Here is a 20,155-nt window from a genome sequence, read left to right as displayed (position 1 = left end):
TGCCGGAGATCTGAGGAAAGGGAGAAGATGACGACTCCAGAAGACTCCTCTTTTACCAAAATTCATTGCCCAATTCTTCCAGTTAAATTAATGGCAAAGGTTAGCTGAGTTGGAAAGGGCTCACAGTGTACAAAGAATTAATCCCATTTCTCTTATTCGTTTCTTTCTATTTACTCATTTGTGAGATGTGGGGGTCGCTGGCTGGCCAGCACTTCTTACCCACCCCTAGCTGCCCTCAAGAAGGTGGTGGTGAGTTGCCTTTTTGAACCACTGCATTCCTCCTGCTGTGGGTTGACTGACAATGCCATTAGGGAGGGAATTCCAGGATTTTGACCCAGTGTCAGTGAAGGAACATATATTTCCAAGTCAGGATGACAAGTGGCAATCTGGATGCAGGCCATTCAGCCCTTCAAGTCCATACTGACCCTCCAAAGACCATCCAACCCAGTTCCACAATCCTACCATATCCCTGTAACCCTGCAATTCCCATGGCTAATCCATCTAATCTGCTGGAGACTACGAGCAATTTAGCATCGCCAATCCATCTAACCTCCATATATTTGGATGCAGGGATGAAACCAGAGCACCCAGAGGGAACCCATGCGCACACAGTGTGAATGTGCAAACTCCACTCAGACAGTTGCCTGGAATCAGGCCCGGATCCCTGGTGCTTTGAGAACAGCAGTGCTAATCACTGAGTCACCGTGCTGAGTCAGTATTGGTAGTGGTTGAAGTTGGTGGTGTTCCCATATATCTGCTGCCCTTGACCTTTAGGATGGAAGTGGTCATGGGTTTGGAATGTGCTGTCTAAGGATCTTTAGTGAATTTCTGCAGTGCATCTTGCAGATAGTACACATTGATGCTACTAAGCGTTGGTGGTGGAGACAGTAGATGTTTGCAGATGCAGTGCCAATGAAATGGCTGCTTTGTCCTGGATCGTGTCAAGCTTCTTGAATGTTGTTGGAGTTGCAGTCATCCAGGCAAGTGGGGAGTATTCCCTTATACTCCTGACTTGTGTCTTGTAGATGGTGGACAGGCTTTGGAGATTTTGGAGGTGAGTTACTCACTGCAGTATTCCTAGCCTTTGACCTGTTCTTGTAGCCACTGTGTGACTTATTGACTTTATGAACGCAGCTCACAACTTTGATTAGAATCCTTGGATGATGTTGAATAGTCATGCAAAGAAACGGTAGCAATAAACATTAATTGCACAAAATATACAATTAGATAAATAGTCTCTTCAAGCCAGCTGTGAGCAGAGTTAAGTGTTTGCAAAATGATTAGGCAGGTGGATTGCAGCCAAGAGCCAAAAAAATTTCCCAAGTAAACAAACTGACCTCATAACTATCTATGTCGAAGGTGAAAACATGAAAGTAATGGGAAATGATTAAATATTTGATGTCGCTACCATACCAGAATACCCTTTCAATAGTGTAAAATGGAGTTCTCTGGACTGACCTATCTTCTCCCTACCTCCCCACCCACACCCTGCTCTCCACCTACCTTCTCCTCTATCTTTGGTCCGCCTCCCCCTCTTTCCCCATTTATTTCAGAATCCTCTCTTCATCCCCCTTTTCTGAAGAAGGGTCTAGGCCCGAAACGTCAGCTTTTGTGCTCCTTGAGATGCTGCTTGGCCTGCTGTGTTCATCCAGCCCCACACTTTGTTATCTTGGAATCTTGATTTTCTTTTATTTGCTTTTTTTCCAGTTTGCAGAATTAACAATCTGACATTGACATTGGGCTGAATCTTACAATTATTTTTGGTGAAATGTGAGTTACATTAAGTTTTGTGGAACAATTCTTACTGGGAGGCCAGGTGAGTTTTTCCATTACATCTTGCCAAACTCACTTCATTAACTACCTATCTGATGGTGAACCTCATATCTCATTTTATTTCCATCTTACTATGCACTTTTCCCAGACCAACCCAGCACTCAGTGGATATCCTCTGAAATATTGGCATGCCTTACACCCTTGCCATATTTAAAAGACTATTGTGCACTTGGAAAGAGACACCTGCAAATTATCCACCAAGGAAAACAATGAACCTAGACATGAGAATACACGGATGGGCTTCATTTTAAACAGCAGTTTCACAGAACAACATGGAGAAAGATGAATTGTAACTGAAACCGTAGAAATCTTTCTGTCTCTCTCCCTTTGTTCTCTTGGTCTATCTTAAAGGTTACAACCCAGTGATAAATGAAACTGAAGAAGTAACAATTCTCTGAGAACTCAAGAATATTTGCAAAATTTGCTGCAATAGAGGAACCAAGACATCAGTCAAAAAAAAATGTTCTCAGGTTAAAATTTAATACCAAGAATTGTATTGACTTTTATATTCCAATTTGCACAAGACATTCTCCGCTTTTTAAATTGCATTTTTGCATGTATCTGATGATATGTCTTCGTTATTTTTATTCGGAATTATCAAGTAAAGTTGTTCTTACTTTCACTCCTGTAATAGCTCCTCATTTAATTTTGGTGAACTGCAACTCTGTTGGGGTGAGGCAGAGCTGTGCAATAAAAAAAACCTTTGTTGTGGCCAATTGAGATGCTTAAAAAAAGATGGAGTGTGATTCACCCTCCTCACTTGTTCATAACAGAACCCTTAGTTTTATTTGTGAGTCCTAGAGGAGCAGTCTGGCCCCTTGTACTTGTTAGAACTATTGTATGCGAATATGTTCAATCACACTTTACTGATAGCTTAATCATTAATCTTCATTTTTTTCCCTACATTCTCCTCTGGGTTTAATCACATTCCTTTTCAAGACAGGTTTACTGTGGCACAGTTGGAGATTTCGATCCTGTGCTTGAATTTAAAATCCCTCTTTAATTAAGCTTATCAATTCCTCATCCTTCACTTCCTACGTTAATTATTTTGCCAATATCAATATGTTATAAAATATATACCTCATATTTAATACAGCTCATACTTAGATTTGTTGACATTCAATATCGACATACACAGTGACCCTGGAATTTAATTTGAAAGTATGAAGGGAACAGGAAGATCATTTTAAGGTCTCATCACCAGGAATTACTGCTTTCTTGAACATGCAGCTTTTTTTTGTCATTTACTTCCCCACAGCCAAGCCTGATTGACAGGCTGCAAGCTAACCAGCCCAGACGTTCTACAGCACAAGACCATAACTGAGATAGCCTGAGAGCAGGTAGGTTTATTGTGCTGATGGCAGGCTGTGGGAGGTCGATGGCTCCAATCATTCATAAGGTGTGATTTTGGTTAGCGAAGCTCATGGTTTTTGCTGGCGTTCGGGCAGTAGTGGGTGGGGGTGGCAGTGCATGTGGAGGTGGAAATGAAATTTAATGGTAGCTGGGGTTGCTTTGAAAGTAGGTGGTGGATGGATCAGAAAGTGTGATGTTGTGCTTATTTGGAAAGCTACTAATCACCCTGGCCTACAAGCCATGGGTAAAAGTACTTATCCCCTGGATTTAATCTTCCTCAACCGCAGGGTTTCTGAGGCCTGGAAAATCTAACAAGCATGTGCTCAGATAGGTGAAGGGCCCAGACCCGAAACATCAGCTTTCCTGCTTCAATGATGCTGCTTGGCCTGCTGTGTTCATCCTGCTCTATACTTTGTTATCTGGGATTCATTACCTTCCTGTTGCCTCTTAAAATTGGAAGTGGACAGGCCCAAAGCAGATTGTATTCAAGTTTCAGATTGGCTTTTGCATGTAGAATTTTAAACATGACCCATGCCCACCTGTTTGTAGCAGCCAACTGAGCCTCTTGACTCATAATACTTGCAATTCCTTAATCGAGTCCTTTGAATCCTGTAGTTAATTTATGTGAAACGGTTTGTTTTGTTAAAGAATTGCACCAGACTGACTTGCTTTGTTCATGATTAGGGAAGCAATCACTCATGGAGCACTCGACAGATCTGTCAACTGATAGGACTTTACAATCCATTGCTGTCCTGTCTTCTGTATAATGCGCTTGACCTTTAAGTCAAAGTACATCTTGCTTGTTTTTATTAGAAGGTCTAATATTTGCTGCTGCAAAGACCTGTATGTCTTTGCAGTTGCTTTACCAACTGTTTCACACAGTTCTCTGGAATGAGTGCCTTTGCTTCAGGGATGTAAGATCAGCATGCATAAAATTCTCTGGTGACCTCATTGTCCTACCTTTCATTAGGAGAGGTTGTTTTCAATGCAAAGACGGAGGCTGAGGGGTGGTGGTGGGGGTGTGTGTGGGGTGGGGGTGCTTTTGGGAGGGGGGGGAAAGAGACCTAATAGAGGTCTACAAAGTTGAGTGGCATAGGTGGGTTGGATAGTTAGATGCTTTTTTTCCAGGATGGGAAAAATCAATTACAAGAGGGCTTAGGTTCATGGTGAGAAGGGGAAAGTTTAGGGACGATATATGGGGAAAATTTGTCACCCAGAAGGCGGTGGATGCTTGGAATACACTGTCAGTGGAGGTGGTGGAAGCAGGCATGTTTGTAACATTTATGGTGTATCTTGATGGACGCATGAATAGGAGGTGAACAGAGGGATAGAAACTGCACATGGGCAATAAGTAGCAAGTCTAAATAAGGATTAGAATTGTTGCAGGCTCAGTGGGCTGAAGGGCCAGTTCCTGTGCTCTGTTGAATCGTACTGTAATTGCATAATTATATTATTTCATGTCAGTTTACCTTGGTGATTTGATTGATTTGTGGTCAAATCATATTCATGCCAATAGCAATAATTGATCTCAGAAAACCATTGGAACTGTACAATTTGTTTATTCAACATTGTTTTTGCATTCTAATTCATTCTTTCCTTAAAAGCAGAAGATGCGAAATGGTGAGCTACAGAGACTGTAGTTTTTAATCCCGATAGGTGTATTGCATTCCGCAGAACTGCTCCAGTGAAATTACTTCCTTGATCTGAACCTACTGATTTGTGTACACCTCATTTGGTGAACATGATTGATTAATCTACTGCCCATAGTCTCTACTGGGCTCTAGTAGTGGGAGGTACCTCTATCCCTTTTGAAAAAGTGCCAAATATTAGCAATACATACTGATGTCCCCAGCCTGACCAGTGAAATAGCCTTAGATCATAAGTTTGGCGTCTGTCCCTGATTTTCCTGTTGGCCTCGAATGATCCATTAGTAGATTTTTGGTGTTGGCATCTGTTTTATTAATTGATAATTAGAACCACAATGCCATGTTCGATATACTCTTTCTGCTTTGTCACCATGCTGCCTTTAATTGACAATGACCTCTGATCTTACAGAGGAATATCAGGCCCCTGACATGCTAATTCATCTCATTGTTCCTTCCAACCAACCTGTTTTTCTTCACAAATGAAGAAGTTGCTTCTCAATTCAAATACTTTTGTTGGGGTATTTCCTCTACCTTTAAGCTAGGTTTCTTGTCACAACTTCTTATTCTCGTTTATGTTTGGTCTATTTTTATGGGCTTTGGGAAACTTAGATTGGGCACTTAATTCCTGCTAATGCTAACTCTTTGGGATCCCACCATATCTCTTTCCCAGGTGTCATGTTCACTTCATCAATTGCCTTCATTTTATCGTTTGCCTTAGTGTGGACCTTAATCCTGTGTATTATTATGATTGCTTTGTAGTACTTTCCTCACTAGGTTCATTATTTCTATAATGCTTCCGCTGAGGATTACAGTTTCCCATCTGCAGAGGTTGTTCTTCTGGTGTCAATCTTTTTGTAGACAGCAATTTGCCCTTTTACAGGTGCTACAGTATTTGAAAATCTCTATCCCTGTGACATATTCTAACTTGGAACAGAAACAGGGCTTGAGCATAAACAAAGACAGTTGAGAGATCAAGTGCTAATATTCCATTCTGCAGGCCTTCTTGATGTTATTGCCTTTCCGCGACATTCAACCAAGCTTATACTGACACTTCCCTCCCACATTGGGTCTTTGTCAAGCAGTAGCTGCTATACAAACATGGCAGTTTGGAATTCCCATTGTCAGCGCATCAAGATATCATTGAAACAGAAGGAAAGGCTTCAGCTCGCTTTTTGCACAATGGATTTCCTTTGTCTCTGGTAATTTCTACATTCTTTAGTCCCCATGGGATGAGATAAAATTGAAATCTTATCATGTTGGTTCTCTTCTCACCTTGATTTTATGCTGCTGGGCTGATTTGCAAACACACTGCTGCTTAATATTCAGTTGGCCATGTAAAACTCTCTCAAACTTACCATCAGGTTCCAAGAGGAGAGATGCATTTGTTCGGATGTTAAAATGGAGCTTGTGGGCTTTTGGTGGCTGTCCTTGCTGTTTCTCCTGTTGAAAATTATGAATTTCTGAACTGATAAGTTCCTGAAAACTCCAGAGCTGTTAAATGCCTTTGCCAATTTTAACAGTTCACCTGTCTTGTCTCTGTTTCATGAGTTGGCTGTGTAATCCCACTGACTGAGGACGAACGGTCAGTCCTAGGCAAGGGGCTCACCTTTGTCCCCCTACAACCACACATCAACGAATACCAGTCACGGTTGGACATAGAGCAGTTTTTCCGCCGCCTTCACCTCCACGTTTACTTCTTCAACCGGGAACCTAACCCTCCCTCCAGTGACCCCTTCACCCGCTTCCAACACAAGTCCTCCTCCTGGACACCACCCCCAGGCCTCCTACCCTCCCCTCGACCTCTTCATCTCCAACTGCCGTCGAGACATTAACCGCCTCAACCTCTCCACCCCTCTCACCCACTCCAACCTCTCCCCCGCAGAACGGGCAGCCCTCCGCTCCAACCCAAACCTCACCATCAAACCCTGCAGACAAGGGCGGCGCAGTGGTAGTATGGCGCACTGACCTCTACATCGCCGAGGCCAAACGCCAACTCTCCGACACCACCTCCTACCGCCCACTCGATCATGACCCCACACCCGAGCACCAAACCATCATCTCCAACACCATTCATGACCTCATCATCTCACGGACCTCCCACCCACAGCCTCCAACCTCATTGTTCCCCAACCCCGCACGGCCCGTTTCTATCTCCTTCCCAAAATTAACAAACCTGCCTGCCCTGGTTGACCCATTGTCTCAGCCTGTTCCTGCCCCACCGAACTCATCTCCACCTATCTGGACTCCATTTTCTACCCTTTGGTACAGGAACACCCCACCTACGTCTGCGACACCACCCACGCCCTCCACCTCCTCCAGGACTTCCAATTCCCTGGCCCCCAACACCTCATTTTCACCATGGACATCCAGTCCCTATAGACCTGTATTCCGCATGTAGATGGCCTCAAGGTCCTCCGCTTCTTCCTGTCCCGTAGGCCCGACCAGTCCCCCTCCACCGACACCCTCATCCGCCTAGCCGAACTCGTCCTCACCCTCAACAACTTCTCTTTCGATTCCTCCCACTTCCTACAGACTAAGGGGGTGGCCATGGGTACCCGCATGGGCCCCAGCTATGCCTGCCTCTTTGTAGGTTACGTGGAACAGTCCCTCTTCCGCACCTACACAGGCCCCAAACACCACCTCTTCCTCCTTTACATTGATGACTGTATCGGCGCCACCTCTTGCTCCCCAGAGGAGCTCGAACAGTTCATCCACTTCACCAACACCTTCCACCCCAACCTTCAGTTCACCTGGGCCATCTCCAGCACATCCCTCACCTTCCTGGACCTCTCAGTCTCCATCTCAAGCAACCAGCTTGTAATTGATGTCCATTTCAAGCCCACCGACTCCCACAGCTACCTAGAATACACCTCCTCCCACCCACCCTCCTGCAAAAATTCCATCCCCTGTTCCCAATTCCTCCGCTTCCGCCACATCTGCTCCCTGGATGAGGCATTCCACTCCCGCACATCCCAGATGTCCAAGTTCTTCAAGGACCGCAACTTTCCCCCCGCAGTGGTCGAGAATGCCCTTGACCGCGTCTCCCGCATTTCCCGCCACACATCCCTCACACCCTGCCCCCGCCACAACCGCCCAGAGAGGATCCCCCTCATTCTCACACAACACCCTACCAACCTCCGGATACAACGCATCATCCTCCGACACTTCCGCCATCTACAATCCGACCCCACCACCCAAGACATTTTTCCATCCCCACCCTTGTCTGCCTTCTGGAGAGACCACTCTCTGTGACTCCCTTGTTCGCTCCACACTTGGCTTTTGTGCTCCTGAGATGCTGCTTGGCCTGCTGTGTTCATCCAGCTCCACACTTTGTTATCTTGGATTCTTCAGCATCTGCAGTTCCTATTATCACTTGGCTGTAATCATCATGGGTTTACTGCAAATTTTCAAAACTTAATTATTCTTGGGTTGAACCAAAAATCAAGCAAAACTCTGACTGATAGTGATGATATTTTCAGTAATGAGAGGATTAAAAGAAACCTTGTGAGGCAACATTTTCACACAGAGGGTGGTGCGTATATGGAATGAACTGCCAGAGGAAGTGGCAGATGAAGGTGCAGCTACAACATTTAAAAGATATTTGGCTAGGTACATGAATAGGAAAGGTTTAGAGGGGTATGGAACAAGAACAGGAAAATTGGACTAGTTTAGTTTGGGAAACTTGGTCGGCATAGATGAGTTGGACTGAAGGGTCTGTTCTCTGCTGTATGACTCTATGAGTCTATAAGAGAATGTTCAGAAACGTAGACATGAATAGAAGCAAAACTCAAGAGCAAAGTAAAATGGCTTGCTGTCTTACTATCAGTCTCTTAAAGTCTATCCCACATGTCCACCATTGTAAGAGCATGTAGAAAAGGTGAAAAATTGGAAAATATTAATGTTTATTTACAGTTAACGCACACATATTCTATTTGAATGCAGTGATTTAAATTGGTGCGTCGTGTTTACAGTTCAGCTGATTTTCATTTTCATAAAATGTTTGCTATTTACTTTGATGCTTTCTTTAAAAAAAAATCAATTTGTGGCTTTCTTTCTTCAGGGATTAATAAAATGATATAATGAGTGAAAGCAGTATCATTTTCTGGAGATCACTGAGCAAAATGAAAAGCATCATTTTTCTGCAACGCAGCTATGCTTTTGCAGGTTTCAGAACACAGTAAAAAACTTCATTATGTCAAATAAGTTGTTTTTTTTGAATAAAATAATGACTGGTTGGATCAGATTTTAGTATTGTGTTTTTCATTCCTGCCAACTTTCTTTCACTCTACGTTTCAAAGATACTTGAATTCTTTTCTCATTTTTCAGCATTGCTGATCTGTGCTTGTTCTCAGTGAGATAATGTCATGTTGAGACAAGTCACATTCAATTTTGCTCAGGTAACATAGCCATAGGAAAGTCAGCATAGTTTCTTAAATGATGTTTCTAAATAAGATGTTTTCAAAACTACAAATATCATGTGTTTTTAAATCCATCTCTACAAGTACCAAAGATAGGTATCCAGAGATAATGGGAACTGCAGATGCTGGAGAATCAGAGATAACAAAGTGTGGACCTGGAAGGGTCTAGGCCCGAAACGTCAGCTTTTGTGCTCCTAAGATGCTGCTTGGCCTGCTGTGTTCATCCAGCTCCACACTTTGTTACCAAAGATAGGTAGCCACCTCGCTTAATGCGATAGCAAGAATGAAAAGTAGATTTCTTACAATACCAAAGCCCAGAAAATGTAAAACATGACATTGGGAGCAGAGCATGTGCAGAATAGGTGGCAGATGCAAGATATTGAGAAGGCCTGGTTTGACTTCCATCCCAGTGCTGAGGCAATGATCTAGAACAGAAATACACTGTAGTTCACCAGCACTGCATTGGCACAGTACATGTGGCAGGATAGGAACTAGGCTGCAAGTCTATCTGCTGAGTTATAAGTGAATGGAGATAGGGACAAGTCTGGATGAGTACTATATCAACCCATTGAACCCCTAACTGTACACCATGAGGCTCTTGCCTGATTTCGTTGAGTACCTGGGCTGCCACTATAAAGATCTTTTAAAGATCCCTGTAAATATATTTTCTAATCAATGATAATAAAGTGTGAAGCTGGATGAACACAGCAGGCCAAGCAGCATCTCAGGAGCACAAAAGTTGACATTCCGGGCCTAGACCCTTCATCAGAGAGAGAGATGGGCTGAGGGTTCTGGAATAAATAGGGAGGGGGAGGCGGACCGAAGATGGAGAGAAAAGAAGATAGGTGGAGAGGGGAGTATAGCTGGGGAGGTAGGGAGGGGATAGGTCAGTCCAGGGAAGACGGACAGGTCAAGGGGGTGGGATGAGGTTAGTAGGTAGGAAATGCAGGTGCGGTTTGGGGTGGGAGGAAGGGATGGGTGAGAGGAAGAACAGGTTAGGGAGGCAGAGACAGGCTGGGCTGGTTTTGGGATGCAGTGGGTGGAGGGGAAGAGCTGGGCTGGTTGTGTGGTGCAGTGGGGGGAGGGGACAAACTGGGCTGGTTTTGGGATGCGGTGGGGGAAGGGGAGATTTGGGAGCTGAAGTCCACATTGATTCCATTGGGCTGCAGGGTTCCCAAGCGGAATATGAGTTGCTGTTCCTACAACCTTCGGGTGGCATCATTGTGACGCTGCAGGAGGCCCATGATGGACATGTCATCTAAAGAATGGGAGGGGGAGTGGAAATGGTTTGCGACTGTGAGGTGCAGTTGTTTATTGCGAACTGAGCGGAGGTGTTCTGCAAAGCGGTCCCCAAGCTTCCGCTTGGTTTCCCCAATGTAGAGGAAGCCACACCGGGTAAAGTGGATGCAGTATACCACATTGGCAGATGTGCAGGTGAACCTCTGCTTAATATGGAAAGTCATCTTAGGGCCTGGGATAGGGGTGAGGGAGGAGGTGTGGGGGCAAGTGTAGCATTCCACACAAGCAGCCCAGCTCTTCCCCTCCCCCCACTGCACCACAAAACCAGTCCAGCCTGTCTCTGCCTCCCTAACCTGTTCTTCCTCTCACCCATCCCTTCCTCCCACCCCAAGCCGCACCTCCATCTCCTACCTAATAACCTCATCTCACCTCCTTGACCTGTCCATGTTCCCTGGACTGACCTATCCCCTCCCTACCTCCCCACCTATACTCTCCTCTCCACCTATCTTCTTTTCTCTCCATCTTCGGTCCACCTCCCCCTCTCTCCCTATTTATTCCAGAACCCTCAGCCCATCCCCCTCTCTGATGAAGGGTCTAGGCCCGAAACGTCAGCTTTTGTGCTCCTGAGATGCTGCTTGGCCTGCTGTGTTCATCCAGCTCCACACTTTGTTGTTATCTTGGACTCTCCAGCATCTGCAGTTCCCATTATCACTGATATTTTCTAATCAACCTGTTTATAGATGTTATGACACGACTCTTCAACAGTTGAGACTTAAACCCAGGCCTCTTGCTCAGTGATAAGGACACTATCACTGCACCATCAAAAAGCCCATAGAATGTAGATATAAAGGCAAAGTTACAGTTGATAACCTGAATGGCAGCTTACAGAAATAGCTAAGTATTGTTGTGCATTATGATTTGACCATGCCTACAGTTGCCAAAACAGAGGCCTGCGTATTTTGGGTAGAGAATTGAGACATTTATTATCTTTTGGGAGAAGAAATTCCTATACAACTCATTAATAAATGGAGTATATCCCCTAAGTCTGCTACTATGACCCTTGGTTCAAGATATCCCTACTAGTGGAAGCATCTGCTCAACATGTATTCTGTCAAGCACCCTTGGAATTTTGTGTGTTTCATAAGATCACCCATCATTCTTTAAAACTGTAATGAATAGAGACCTAAACAACTTTTATAAAGCTATTCTTGACAAGTTGGTCCCATCATCCCTACCAACCTGATGGATTTTTTTATTGAACTGCCTCCAATGCCATTACATTCTTCACAAAATACAGGGCCTGTACTATACACAGCCACACCAAAGATTGCCTTACTAACACCCTGTAGAAATCTCTTTACTTCATTCACAAGAACACCTAGATACCTCTGTACTGCATATTTTTGGACTCTCCTTCCAATTAAGAAAGAAACTGCCTTTTGATTCTTCCTACTAAAAATGCATCACCTCCCACCCATTTTTACATTAAACTCCATCTGTGAAGTTTTTGCCCACTCACTCAAAGCATTACCCCTTGCAGATTCCTTCTGGCCGAATGAAACATGTCTTCACACCTATTTTTCTATCATCACAGATACACACTACCCCACCTCCAAGTCATTGAGATACATAGGAAACAATTGAGGACGTAGGACTTAGCCTTTTTCAGATTGGTAATACACTGTTAATGAACTATTAATATTTAATGCATTAATACACTGTTAAGGATAAATCATTTTATTTCAGTGTATTGTGCGTTAACCAATCCTCTACCCATGCTAATACATTAGCGTTGTGTTATTTTCTTCTTTTGGACACCTTCTCTTCTTTTCTCCCTCTCTGTAACTCCTGAGTTTAACCCTTTGACAAATTTGTTAGTGATAACAGTTGCACTCTGTCATGATTGCTTAGGTTGTGGAGCTTACAGCAATCAATATCATTCTGGATTCCTCTTCTCTCCTCGAGTAGTGATGCTGCTCTGTTTTGCAACATTTTCCCCTCCCCCTCCTATCTCTCCAGTAGACTAGAGGGAAAACCTAACAGGATCCCTGTGATAAATCACTCGCTTTCTCCTGATGACACCTGCAAGGTGTCCAAAAGAAAATAACACAACGCTAATGTAAAATCCTCGGAGAATTTGTGGAATAAGTGCTGACAAATGTGTGAAGGAATTCACAATACAGTGTCCTAGAAGGTCCTGTGATGTGAATTGAAATTCTTCTTCATATGCAGTGTTGTCAGTCGAGCAATGAAAGCTAAAGCATGGCTTAAAAAGGTGCTTGCAAGCCTCACCTGGATAGCGGCTCAGTGTTTAGCACTGCTACCTCATAGCTGGACCTAGGTTCAACTCCACCCTGGAGCTAATGACAGCGTGGAGTTTGCACATTTTCCCTGTGTCTGTGATAATGGGAACTGCAGATGCTGGAGAATCCAACACAATAAAATGTGAGGCTTGATGAACACAGCAGGCCCAGCAGCATCTCAGGAGCACAAAAGCTGACGTTTCGGGCCTAGACCCTTCATCAGAGAGGGGGATGGGGTGAGGGTTCTGGAATAAATAGGGAGAGAGGGGGAGGCAGACTGAAGATGGAGAGAAAAGAAGATAGGTGGGGAGGAAGGGAGGGGATAGGTCAGTCCAGGGAAGACGGGCAGGTCAAGGAGGTGGGATGAGGTTAGTAGGTAGGAGAACGAGGTGCGGCTTGGGGTGGGAGGAAGGGATGGGTGAGAGAAAGAACAGGTTAGGGAGGCAGAGACAGGTTGGACTGGTTTTGGGATGCAGTGGGTGGAGGGGAAGAGGTGGGCTGGTTGTGTGGTGCAGTGGGAGGAGGGGACGAACTGGGCTGGTTTTGGGATGCAGTGGGGGAAGGGGAGATTTTGAAGCTGGTGAAGTCCTCATTGATACCATTGGGCTGCAGGGTTCCCAAGCGGAATATGAATTGCTGTTCCTGCAACCTTTGGGTGGCATCATTGTGGCACTGCAGGAGGCCCATGATGGACATGTCATCTAAAGAATGGGAGGAGTAGTGGAAAGCTCTTTGTAGGTTACGTGGAACAGTCCCTCTTCCGCACCTACACAGGCCCCAAACACCACCTCTTCCTCCGTTACATTGATGACTGTATCGGCGTCGCCTCTTGCTCCCCAGAGGAGCTCGATCAGTTCATCCACTTCAACAACACCTTCCACCCCAACCTTCAGTACACCTGGGCCATCTCCAGCACATCCCTCACCTTCCTGGACCTCTCAGTCTCCATCTCAGGCAACCAGCTTGTAACTGATGTCCATTTCTAGCCCACCGACTCCCACAGCTACCCAGAATACACCTCCTCCCACCCACCCTCCTGCAAAAATTCCATCCCCATCCCCAATTCCTCCGCCTCCGCCGCATCTGCTCCCACGATGAGGCATTCCACTCCCGCACATCCCAGATGTCCAAGTATTTCAAAGACTGCAACTTTTCCCCCACAGTGGTCGAGAACGCCCTTGACCACATCTCCCGCAGTTCCCGCAACACATCCCTCACACCCCACCCCTGCCACAACCGCCCAAAGAGGATCCCCCTCGTTCTCACACACCACCCCACCAACCTCCGGATACAACGCATCATCATCCGACACTTCCGCCATCTACAATCCGACCACACCACCCAAGACATTTTTCCATCCCCACCCTTGTCTGCTTTCCGGAGAGACCACTCTCTCCATGACTTCCTTGTTCGCTCCACACTGCCCTCCAACCCCACCACACCCGGCACCTTCCCCTGCAACCTCAGGAAATACTACACTTGCCCCCACACCTCCTCCCTCACCCCTATCCCAGGCCCCAAGATGACTTTCCATATTAAGCAGAGGTTCACCTGCACATCTGCCAATGTGGTATACAGCATCCATTGTACCCGGTGTGGCTTCCTCTACATTGGGGAAACCAAGCGGAGGCTTGGGGTCCGCTTTGCAGAACACCTCTGCTCGGTTCGCAATAAACAACTACACCTCCCAGTCGCAAACCATTTCCACTCCCCCTCCCATTCTTTAGATGGCATGTCCATCATGGGCCTCCTGCTGTGCCACAAGGATGCCACCCAAAGGTTGCAGGAACAGCAACTCATATTCTGCTTGGGAACCCTGCAGCCCAATGGTATCAATGTGGACTTCACCAGCTTCAAAATCTCCCCTTCCCCCACCGCATCCCAAAACCAGCCCAGTTCGTCCCCTCCCCCCACTGTACCACACAACCAGCCCAGCTCTTCCCCTCCACCCAGTGCATCCCAAAACCAGTCCAACCTGTCTCTGCCTCCCTAACCTGTTCTTCCTCTCACCCATCCCTTTCTCCCACCCCAAGCCGCACCTCCATCTCCTACCTACTAACCTCATCCCACCTCCTTGACCTGTCCGTCTTCCCTGGAATGACCTACCTCCTCCCTACCTATAGTCTCCTCTCCACCTATCTTCTTTTCCCTCCATCTCCGGTCCGCCTCCCCCTCTCTCCCTATTTATTCCAGAACCCTCAGCCCATGCCCCTCTCTGATGAAGGGTCCAAGCCCGAAACGTCAGCTTTTGTGCTCCTGAGATGCTGCTGGGCCTGCTGTGTTCATCCAGCCTCACATTTTATTATTTCCTTGTGTCTGCATGGGTTTCCTCCCACCGTCCAACAATGCGCGGATTAGGTGAATTGGCCATGGGAAATGTAGGGTTACAGGGATAGGGTAGAGGGGTGGGTGTGGGCAGGATGCTCTTCACAGAGTTGATGTGGACTCAATGGGCTGAATGGCCTTCTTTTACACTGTAGGAATTCGATGTCTTATTCTAGTCAGTTTAAAGGAAAGTTTGATAATTGCAATGCTTGATATTAAATGGCGTGCCACCTCTTTGGCAAGTATTAGAGAGCCAATTTCATTGGTAATGAGATGATTAATGCTCCCAGGGCATTTGTTCCTAATACACAGTTTAGCTTTTTTACTGAGATGGCATCTTGCAGTGAAGACATCACTCAAAGCCACATCTTGGTCACTCTGGAGGGTCTTTAAAATTTGAAGAATTTGGACAAATATCTGAAAGTAGATGTTATCACAAGCAGTTTGCAATGTCTAAAGTAGATATTTCTGTCAAAGTGACACCTCAGCTTTCAGAGAAAAAATAGTCTTCATTTCTTTGTATGCTAAACCTTATAAAATAGAGTACGGTATACACAGTTTGAGCGAAGGCGCTGGCATTGTAATGACAAGTAACGTAGTTGACTAGTGATCCAGAAATTCCTACTATCTCCCCGGTTAATGTTCTGACGCTTTGAAACCTACTTAAGCAGACGATGTAATTTGAACTCAATAAAAATCTGGGATAAAGAAAGCCAGACTACCGGTGACCATGTAACTACAGTCAAATGTCATAAAAACCCTCACCGTTCACAATTGTTCTTCAGTGAAAAAAATTGCAATCCTTCCCTGATTTGGTTTACATGTGGCTCCAGACCCACATCAATGTAGTTGACACTCTCTGGAAAATTAAGAATGGTCAATAAGTGCTTTAATACTCAATGATGCCCACATACCACAAATCAAGAAAAGCATGCTGTTTTTATTTAAAGTGTTATTGTGATCTTAGGAGTGTATTGTTTCTTAATTGCATTGATTCTGTCCTGGGTTTTTAAATTGTACTAGAGTTTTCTAGCTAACTTTCAGGCGTACACTCTCCACACAGTACAATGCCTGTAAAGCTGTCAATTTTCCAAGGCAGAAACCTTATGATTTTGTCATGTATTGAAATTAATAATGGAAACTGATTTAGGCTGCACTAGAAAATTAAAAATAGGTATGTAATGTTTCAAATTAAGTCTGACAGGCTTATCCTTCAACTGCTTATCTTCATTTCCCCAAACAGGAACAGTCTGTAATTATTATTATCAATCCCATTTCATGAATGTAAAACAGTGTTGATGGAACTGATGACTGGATTTTTGCAGACTTCAGCAGGGAATACACCACTATTGCTGCGAGTTAAGTGAAAGTTAATTCCCATTGTGTCGACAGCACTCTTTTTGCTTGGCTTCCCTTGTGTTGGGTAATTCTCCACATTTGTGATTGAATGTTGTAAACTGCCACTGGCATTAATGAAGTAGTGATTATCACTGCTGTATATTTCATAAAAATAACGATAATACTTAACAATCATAAATATCATGATTTATCATATTAGAATGTCTTGCTGAATGAACTACTTCCAAACTATGCTGATTGCTTTAATGTTAATAAAGATGGTGGTCACAAGTAGAAATCTATGTTTTCCAGGATGTCTTGGCTGATGCAGGAATGGTGGCTGGGGTCACAGGAAGAAGATGTACTGCTCTTCTTCCAGTCAGCCTGTGGAATATTTAAAATCAGCCTGAATCACTAGAATAGACAGGAGAACTCTGATTTAAAAGACAGCACCTCTGGCAATCTGACCCTCCTTTTCTTTACTTCGCAAGTGGATTCTGAGTTTAGATTAGGTTAGATTCCCTACAGTGTGGAAACAGGCCCTACGGCCAAACAAGTCCACACCGCCCTTTGAAGCATCCCACCCAGACCCATCCTCCTATAACCCACACACCCTTGAACACTACGGGCAATTTAGCATGGCCAATCCACCTAACCTGCACATCTTGGAACTGGGGGAGGAAACCGGAGCACCCGGAGGAAACCCACGCAGACACAGGGAGAATGTGCAAACTCCACGTAGACAATTGCCAGAGGTGGGAATTGAACCCGGGTGCCTGGTGCTGTGAGGCTGCAGTGCTAACCACCGAGCCACTGTGCCGCCCAAATCCTGATGTTAAGTTCAAATTTCCTACTTTCAATCAAAAGCCAGCCATATTTTTAAAATAATAGCAGACACATTTGACTAAATAATTAATTATGTATTGACCTTTTTGCTCAATAAGAATTTAAGAGTGACCAAGACAGATTGCCAAGTCGTTTATAAACTGTCCGTAGAGTCATGCAGCTCAGAAACAAATCCTTTGGTCCAACCAGTCCATGTCGAACATAATCCCAAACTAAATTAGCCCTGGCTCCCTGCACCTGGCCCATATATTTTCAAATCTTTCCTATTTGTGTAATTATGTAAGCGTCTTTTAAACATTGTAACTGTGCTAGCATCTGCCACTTCCTCAGGAAGTTCATTCAACACGTGAACCACCCTCAGTGTAAAAAAAAGGGCATCGTGTCTTTTTAAAATCTTTCTCCTCTCTTTAAAAATATGCCTCTAGTCTTCAAATCCCCCATGCTCGGGAAGAGTTACCTACCATTAAGTCCATTTATATCTCTCATGATGTTATAAACCTTTATGAGGTCACCTCTCAACATCCTATGCTCCAGTGAAAAATGGAACAGCCTATTCAGCTTTTCTTTATGCATCAAAACTTCCATAGCTGGCAACATGATGGTAAATCTCTTCTAAAGTCGCTCCAGCTTAGTTATATCCTTCCTATAGGAACATGATAATAAAGAGTTACGCTTAAAATATTATTTAGTAAATGTCTGTGATTGATGTTTTGTTCCATCTGTATATGCTAATTACTTTCAGGTTGTTCCTGGGTTACGAATGGGTTCTGTTCTTGAATTGACTTCCGTTTGTAAGTCAATTTGTACACGTTACAACACATAGTATAATGCAATATAAAAAAGCTGTCTGTAAGTAAGAGAAAATATTTGCATTTCGATCTTTAAAATTAATATCAATACGGGGGAGATGATGGTCTAGTGGTATTATTGCTGGAGTGTTAATGCAGAGACTCAGGTATGTTCTGGGGAGCAGGGTTTGAATCCTGCCACAGCAGATGGTGCGATTTGAATTCAACAAAATAAAACCTGGAACTAAGGGTCTGATCTTGAACATGAAACCATTGTCGATTGCCAGGAAAAACCTGCTTGGTTCACGGATACCCTTAAGGGAAGGAAAGCGCCATCCTTAGCTGGTCTGGGCTGCATGGACTCCAGATCCACAACAATGTTGTTGACTCGTGACTGTCCTTTGGGCAATTAAGGATGGGCAATAAATTCTGGTCTAGACAGTGACTCTCTTATTCTGTGAATGAATATAAAAAAAACACCCCTCAATGGGTTTGTAAGTACAAGTGTTTGTAAATCAGGTGTTCGTAAACTCAGGACCATCTGTCTTTCACTATCTGCAAATTTTAAAAGTGCATTCCATGCTTTTATAAAATCGGGGTGACGAAGAGATGATCACCAGTGGGTGATCTCCCTCATTGCAACTCACTGGTGATCTCCTCTGCCCTGAGGCTCTTCGGCCACATACTGAAACAAATCTGAATGTTTGTTTTAATTTCTGGTTTTGCTGTCAGTGAGAATACCTCAATGTGATCATTTTGTTTACTGTTCTTGTGATGTCACTGCCGCAGATGCCTGGTAATCACCTTGATGTGGGTCTGGATTCAAACTGACATGAGGGAGGGGAGGGGTGTCCCATAACAGAAACAGTTATGAGCTTTGATGGCAGGTTTCTTTGAAGGTCAGCCGTGAGTTGTTTTGCTGCGGACCATCTAATCCAACACCTTTGCTATTTATGCTGATAACTTCAGTTATAATTATTTATTGCTCTATCTTTGCAGTGTGATGTTGTGTAACAAGTCATGACTGTGATATTAAAGGAATGAATGATGTTCACTTCAGTAAAAATGTTCTAATTGCACAATTTTGAGACAAATATATTTACATTTAAATAAATGTCAATACATTTGCCATATGAATATGTAATTGATGCATCCATACAGAGGATGTGTCCTCAGTGTCATAAGCTTCCATGACCCGTGCAAACATGCTAGCCACTGAGATTATTCTGTGCATTGATGTGTCTTATTTAAAACAGCAATGGACAAGCTAGAAAGGTAGGAAAAATAATACACTGGACATATAAATTATTAAGAGAAAGTAAACCAAACATGCTCCAGAAAGTTCCATGAACTGAGAGATACAGTTTATATATTTCAAATTATGTAAAATGTGGGTTTATACCAGCTCACAAAGTTACTTTTTAGATTCAAATAAATCTTATATTGGGTATAGAATTTTTTTCTACAAATCAAATTGAATTTGATAATTATCTGTCTCACCTACCATAACAATAACAATTAAAGTGGTGGTAATGAATTGTTTGAATTGAATATAGTTACGCAAGAAAACTAAGGAGTTTGAAAATAAAATCTCTAATGAGATATCATTATTTTCTAATCAACTGTTCAGATATGCTATTGAATACCTCTGGAACAGGTCGGACTTAAGCCCAGGCACGCTACCCTTACACCACTGAGCCCATGGCCTAGAACGGTATGAGCACTCGGAGGGTGGCATCAATCAAGTCCCCAAGGCATAATTTTCATCAGGTTTTCGCTCAGAAAATAGGAAGGCTGTTCAACCTTGACCACATTATTTTGAATGATCCTGCAATCAATATCAATTAAGATACATTACATTTGCTTGGCATTTGCATGTACTGAATCTTTGACATTTTTGTTGCAAATTAATTAACAATTCCTGCTCCCTTCGGATGAATGTAATCACTAGTCTGCAAAATGTCATCATCCTTTGTTTTGAAAGTGATGCGCCAGTAAGAAGTTCAGTCAGTTATGTACGAGACTGATAGCTACTACTGCTACATGCTTGGCTTCCATCCAGGACG

The sequence above is a fragment of the Stegostoma tigrinum genome, chromosome 4, assembly GCF_030684315.1.
Source record: "Stegostoma tigrinum isolate sSteTig4 chromosome 4, sSteTig4.hap1, whole genome shotgun sequence".
Taxonomy (NCBI): Eukaryota; Metazoa; Chordata; class Chondrichthyes; order Orectolobiformes; family Stegostomatidae; genus Stegostoma; species Stegostoma tigrinum.
The sequence above is the reverse complement of the archived record's forward strand: the minus strand, read 5'-3'. Positions refer to the sequence as shown.